The sequence below is a fragment of the Miscanthus floridulus genome, chromosome 19 (genome assembly GCF_019320115.1).
Source record: "Miscanthus floridulus cultivar M001 chromosome 19, ASM1932011v1, whole genome shotgun sequence".
Lineage (NCBI taxonomy): Eukaryota > Viridiplantae > Streptophyta > Magnoliopsida > Poales > Poaceae > Miscanthus > Miscanthus floridulus.
In genome coordinates, this window is record NC_089598.1 from 24,150,861 (window position 1) to 24,158,135 (window position 7,275).

The window sequence follows — 7,275 nt, forward strand, 5'->3', positions numbered from 1 at the left end:
ACTAATTCTTCATCATCTCGGTTACTCTCAACAACAACTCATTAGCATTTGAATTTGGATTTCTTTGCACCTACTGACCCGTTTGTGGATTAAAATTCTAGGTACCTTAGTACCCTAGATTCATAATCATGTGAAGAGTATTGTAATCTGTGCCATAATGATACCCTTGTGGAATCTCTATATGCTGGGTCATTTGCTGGTTTGCTGCTTGAAGTCTTTGATTATAGATGTTAGGATCTATATCTCTACGAATCCTTTGAATTGATGGTGCTATTTTTTGAGCCGACAATGGTATGTGGCCTAATGTGCCAAAATTAATCATCTGGTTCTAACCTTACCCTGCCGGCTATTGCACATGCTACACTGACGATCTAGAATTATAATATATCTAATTTGTAGTAGCACCTTGAACTTGCTCAGATGAACTCTGAACTACCTGTATATCATCATTACTAGCTGGTACTACCTCTTGATGGCTAGTACCTATTTGATTAGTCCCCTGAGTCGACGGATGTGGAATGTTGTAATAAGCCGGACCAACCTAATCAACTGGAAACCCATGAAACACCTCTTTCATGGTGTTATGGAATATGTTCAAGAAGATTTCATTATGGTTCGATATGGCATCATGAACAGATTTGTTTATAGCTTCCATGAAGAAATGCCTATCTTCTGCTTCATCTGCATCTGTCTGCCCACGCAACAGAACTTTTGGTAGTGGATATTTCTAAACAATTGTATTATCACGTGTCTTGGTGTAGGACAACAAACACTTATTCTGAAATTCTTCTATAGCTTTGCTGATGACATCTTTATCTCCATCATGTAAGTCTTCATAGGCACCATAAGGATGTCATTGTTGTTGTAAGTTGCCATGACGATTATGGGGTCCCACTGGGCATGCCAGAACGCGTGTCGGTACGAAAACATGTCGTGTCGGCATGCAGCAAGCCAGAAGGGTCTACTCGATGGAGCTAGAGATCTGCCTGGCTTCAACACAGGGATAATCGATCCTATGTATTCCTCCCGAGACGTGCTAGTCAATTTGACCCTGCAATTGACAAGGAGAGAAAGTTTATCAATAATTTAAGGTGGAACATGCCAGTCTGTGCCTAGACAGTTCCAAGTGTGCCGCTTTGGGAGCAGCCATACGGGAGAAGCGATTAAATAGCCGATACGCACAGAAATCGGCTGTTACAGACTGTAAGACTCGTGGGTAGCGATTCATTTTATGTTGATAGGTACAGTACACGTATATGTAAATAAAATCATCAACTAGGTGGATATTACTAGTATGAATCATTAAGCCGATGAATCTAACGATAAAGGATATAGCACGTGAACAAATCAACTATATAATATAAATGGATCTATAGACGCTCTGAATCTAGTCTATTACCATCAACAGTGAGGTTCGAACGGATCGATGGCAGCTATGATGATAATAACAATCTAAAGCCAAAGAATCCATAAAACCATCTACACTTCAATAGGCTTTTCGAAAGACATGCTATACGTGAAGGCTCGGATGAATCGGCTAAAATAGTTGATTCAGGTGAAGAGGACTACAGCGTGTGAACAATCGACTATTTCATGTGGATAGGCCTATGGACTCATCAGACCTAACCTGCTATCTCTAACAGTGGGGTTCGATCGGATTGATGCAACCGTGATAAAGAGAACAAATCAAACCTTTAAAGTAAACAGATTTATTCACGTTCAACAGAATCATGTAAACATGTTGTAGGCGTTAACGCATAAGCGATCGACTATTTAGCCGATGTAGGCATAGCAAACAGTTAAGGTCACACCTAATCAAGAACAAATCTACTAGCTAGCATCCTCCAATCTATAGTGCTATCAGTGGGGATCCACCGTATCGTTACAGCCATAATAGTGAACCATAGACCAGATTTAATTAACCAACAAACCTCTCCAAGATTATTCATGCCTTAACTGCGTACTATGCGCGATCAAGATCGAAGTAAAATAGCCGGTGAAACATAAACCATCGCTCAAGGTAGACAATATCATGTTGTAACAAAACGAACGACGGATCTAAAGGATATGAGGCCAATCTAAATCGATCTTGACCGAGCAGATTGATGTTGCTTGTAGACTAATGACAATAAAAAACATCAGCAAGATCGATAACTTAATGAATCTACCAAAGATTGCCACTCTTAAGTAGAGCCGATAACTTGACCTTAATCTAATTCGAGCAGTGGAGGTCGACCAGATCGATGTAGCCGTACTTGAACTAGACAAGAGTCGATAACTAGCTTATACTAGAGTCGCAGTGGAGGTCGACTGGATCAATGTAGCCGTATAAACAAAAGTATAAGCCATGACGGTACTTACAGACAAGCTGGAGGTCGGTCGGACCGATGCAGCCCTGCTCGCTGAAGAACTCACCAAGATCTACTCTACTCCTACTCCTAAGGGGTGGTCAGAGCCAAAAAAGTAAGTAACATGTATTTGATTGATTGTGTGTCCTTTACAATAGTCGGGGTCCAATATTTATACCCGGGGCTTAAATATGAATCCTACTCAAGTATGACTCATTACAATCTTTGGTATAGAATAAAACATTCCTAACTTAGGATAACTTGGACCCTAATCTTTCCCTTTTTGTAGAGTCCGACATGTATTTCTTGACGCCAATTGTAGCCCGTTATTGTTATCTGCTGACATCATTCAAAGAGAGCCGATACCAGTGTCTCCTCTGAATCAGCTGATATTGATCCTCAGGCCATGGAGTCCTTGATTGACACAATTTTGGAAGCTTCAAGTTCCCGCGTTCTTCTTTCCAAATTTTGGTGTAAATAGTACCCAAACTTGCTTGGGTCCTTGAAGGTTAGTTACTAAGGTCTTTGGTACTCAAATAGCTTTCTTCTTTGAGCCAAAATTAGATGTACCAATGAACTTAGCCTTCACACCATTGGTAAGCATGTAACAAGAATCAAAACAAATTGAGGTTACATTAGCATTGTTCTTGTTCTTGTTCTTTATGCAAGATTGCTCTAAGTGCCCTACTTGCTTGTATCTATTGCAAAACCAATCATTGCTCTTCACAAAGCTAACTTTGGGAGTAGCAAAGGCCGTCTTACCTTTCTTAGGGGTATAGCCCAATCCCTCTTTGTTAAGAGGGAACCATTGGCTACCCAAGCACTTTAGCAAGTGGGCCTCACCGCCATAGGCCTTTCCTAGGGCATGAGTGAGCTCATCCACCTCTCTCTTGAGTCTCATTCTCAACCATTAGTGAAGCATCACAAGTGAAACCATCACCAGTAGTAGAGGTAGGAGTGGTAGCGGTAGTGGATGATGAGCTACAAGAAGGGTTAGTGGGAGCAACAACAATAGGTTCATAAAATGATTCTTCAATAATGTCACATGTTACGCCCACATCACATGATACTATAACCCTTTCCTTATCTTGTTCAAGAAGCAAGGAGTGAGCCTTTTCAAGCTTGGTGTGAGCTTTGCCAAGCTTCTCATGGGCTTCCACTAGCCTCTCATGAGTAGCATTGAGCGCATCAAAGGATTGCTCAAGAGCACTAAGCTTCTTTTGCAATTCTTTTCACTTCTTGCTTTTCTTGTTAATTATTGATTCAGCTTGTTCTAGCATGTTCATTAATTGTTCATTTGAGAATTCATCATCATCACTATCATTTTCACTTTCACTATCATCATTTTCACTCTCATCATATTTTACCTTGGATCCCTTGGCCATGAAGCATGATGGAGTGTCAAATAGTGAAGGCTTGTTGTTAATAGCAATGCTTACTAGAGCCTTCTTCTTGGATGCCTTGTCATCGTCACTTGAATCATCATCGGTGGAGGCATCACTATCCCATGTGACAACATAGGATCCACCCTTCTTCTTCTTCTTGAAGGTCATCTTATTCTCTTTCTTCTTCTCTTTCTTTCTCTACTTCTTCTCATTATCCTCATTGTCCCTATTATAAGGACAATCCCCTACAACATGATCGGGGCTCTTGCATTTGTAGCACAACCTCACATACTCCTTATTCTTGAAGCGATCTCTTCTCTTCCTTGCACCATAACCTTTCTTCTTCTTCGTCTTGCCAAACTTGCGCACAAAGAGAGATAGCGCTTCATCATCACTATCATCATGAGAGTATTCTTCATCACTTGATTCTTCCTTCTTAGCCTTGCCCTTGGTCTTGTTCTTGGATGATGAAGTGTCAGCCTTGAATGCCACACTATTCTTCTTCTTCTTGTCTTCCTCCTTCTCAAGCTCTTCACCATCACTATTGTATTGGTCCTCAGTCATCACATCACCAAGTACCTCATTTGGAGTGACATCCTTCAATCCACCTCTAAAGATGATAGTTCTCAATGTCTTGAATCTCTTTGGCAAACACATCAAGAACTTGTGAGAGAAGTTCTCATCCTTCACCTTCTCACCCAAACTCTTGAGATCATTGATGATGACTTGTAGCCTATAGAACATCTTTGGAATAGACTCATCATCCTTCATCTTGAAGTTTGATAACTTGTCTCTAAGCATGTAGATCTTGGCACTTTTTACCATTGAAGTGCCCTCGTATGTTTCTTCTAGTCTCACCCAAACTTCACTTGCCTTCTCAAGATATTTGATTTGCTCAAACACCTTTGAATCAATGTCATTGTATATTGTGTTGAGTGCCATAGTATTTCATTGCTTGTTGATCTTGTCATTGTCGGTGAGATTGGTAGGGTCAATGATCACAAACTCATTTTCTACCACATCCCACACCTTGTCATTGATTGAACCAAGGTACATCTTCATCTTTCTCTTTCAATAGTCAAAAGATGTGCCATCAAAGAACGGTGGTTTACCCCCAACATGGTTGAACACAATTTGAGCCATATTTTGCACCAAAGGTTGTTAAGCCTTGAAACAAATGGTGACCACGGCTCCAAAACCACTTGAAAGGTCCCAAATGACTAGAGGGGTGAATAGCCTATAAAAATTTCTACAAATACACTAGAGCGAGAGGTTAGTACACTAAATGATGAAATGCAATTTTGCTCTAGCTCTACAAGGGTTGCAAACTACCTATCCAACAATTCTAGTTGCTATGATCACTAGGCACAAACAATAGCTATGTCACTACTCACTAAGAGCTCTCAACAAGTCTACACTAAAGAGCTCCATTAGGTGATACTAAACTAGCAAGCAAACAAGCTCTCTAAACTAGTTACACTAAAGAGCTTGATACAACTACTTTGCAAGTAAGTAAAGGAGTGAGTGGGATGTTTATACTGCCGTGTAGAGGGATGAACTAATCACAACAAGATCACCAATACAATCATCGGGAGAATGCCAATGGCAAGAGACAAGCGATTTTTCTCCTGAGGTTCACGTGCTTGCCGGCACGCTAGTCCCCGTTGTGTCGACCAACACTTGATGGTTCAACGGCTAAGAGGTGTTGCACGCACCTCATCCACACAATTGGACATCGTAAGAACCTATCCACAAGTGAGGTAGCTCAATGACATGACCAATTTATTAGAGTTGCCTTTGGTGCTCCGCCGGGGAAAGCACAAGACCCCTCACAGGCAATCGATCGAGGACAAAGACAATCACCAACTCCGCTCAATGATCCTCCAATCACCGGGCCATCTAGGTGTCAGCAAACACCAAGAGTAACAAGCTCACAACCAGCTCAAATCACCCAACTAGTGCCACAAGATGATGCAACTTAATGCAATGCACTAGAGGCTCTCTAATCTCACTCAAGATGATGAAATCAAGTGAACAAGTGAGTGGAGTGTGTTGCTCAACTTCCAAAAGGTGTGCACAAGTGTATGAGGTGCCAAGAGGGTAGCCAAGGCCAGCCACACCCTCTATTTATAGCCACACAAGCAAATAGAGTCGTTATAACCCTTGAAGTTGTTTCTGCGAGGTCACCGAATAGGGCGGTGCCTGGCACCGGACATGGCGGTGACCTGCCCAATGGCCGAATTCCAATGGCTAAAAACTAGCCGTTGGGGCACCGAATAGGGTGGTGGTGGCACTGCCATGGGGGTGGCGGTGACCACCTAGTCGAGCCCCATGATTTCCCTACTCCCTGGATAAAAGGGGCAGTGCACCGCCGCACCCATGGCGGTGACCATGGCGGTGCCCCCTTTGCTTTTGGTCCTCTCGAGTAAAGAGGGATGGTGGCACCACCCTGCCTATGGCGGTGACCATGCGGTGCATCGCCGTGCACTTGGCGGTGTACACCGAACACGCTAGTGACCTCCCTCCAACATGCTACTCTTAGCCACCTCCAGGTGGCCACCACCCTAGGGGTGGTGGTGCCACCAAAATAGTGGCGACGCCAGCCCCAGCACTAGCACTTCTCTGCCTCAGCCAGCCGGTCACCGGATAGGCCAGGGTGATGCACTGCCACACACATGGCGGTGGCCACCCCAAGGCAAACTCCTCCATTAGCTACGATTTTGTTTCTCGATTTGATCCACAAGTAGTCTAACACTCTTTTCCAAGCATTGCTAACTGTCAAAGTGTTTTCTCAAAACATGTTAGAGTCAAGTTAGCATTTCTCAAAACATTTTCCATAAATATTTTCGCTTGCTCTTCGATGTGCACTAGGCCTAAATGCAATGCATGAAGCCCAACACCTAGTGGCACTAAATGACAGAATTGTCTTTTTAAGAACCCCTCTTAATAGTATGGTCATCTACCCTAGATGTGATCACACTCTCTATAGTGTCTTAATCACTAAAACAAAATCCCTATTTATACCTCTGCCTTGGTCTCCATAGGGTTTTGTTTTTCTCTTTCTTCTTTTCCAAGTTGAGCACTTGATCATCATCACATGTGGCCATCTTCATCATTTCATGTGATCAACATCACCATTTGAGTGCCACCATGCTCCTCACTTGGATTGCACGAACCTAGCTCATATTACAACTCATGACAAAGGTTAGTGCATAGGTTTTATCAATTATCTAAAACCAAACTAGGGCTTTCACCCATTTAGTGACCTTTAGTAGCGGCCAATACTCTAGTCAAATTGACTTTGTCCTTACAAGAAGGAGGGATAAATGAGCATGCGTGAACTGTAAGGTGATACCTAGAGAATGTGTGGTCTCTCAACACAAGCTACTGGTGGCTAACTTCCGCTTTCTGGTGTAAGCTCATAGGAAGAAACAAGCTAGGGTTGCTAGAACGAAGTGGTGGAAATTGGAAGGGGAGGCATCAAAGGTCTTTAAGGAAAGGGTTATTGATGAGGGCCCTTGGAAGGATGAAGACGACGCAAA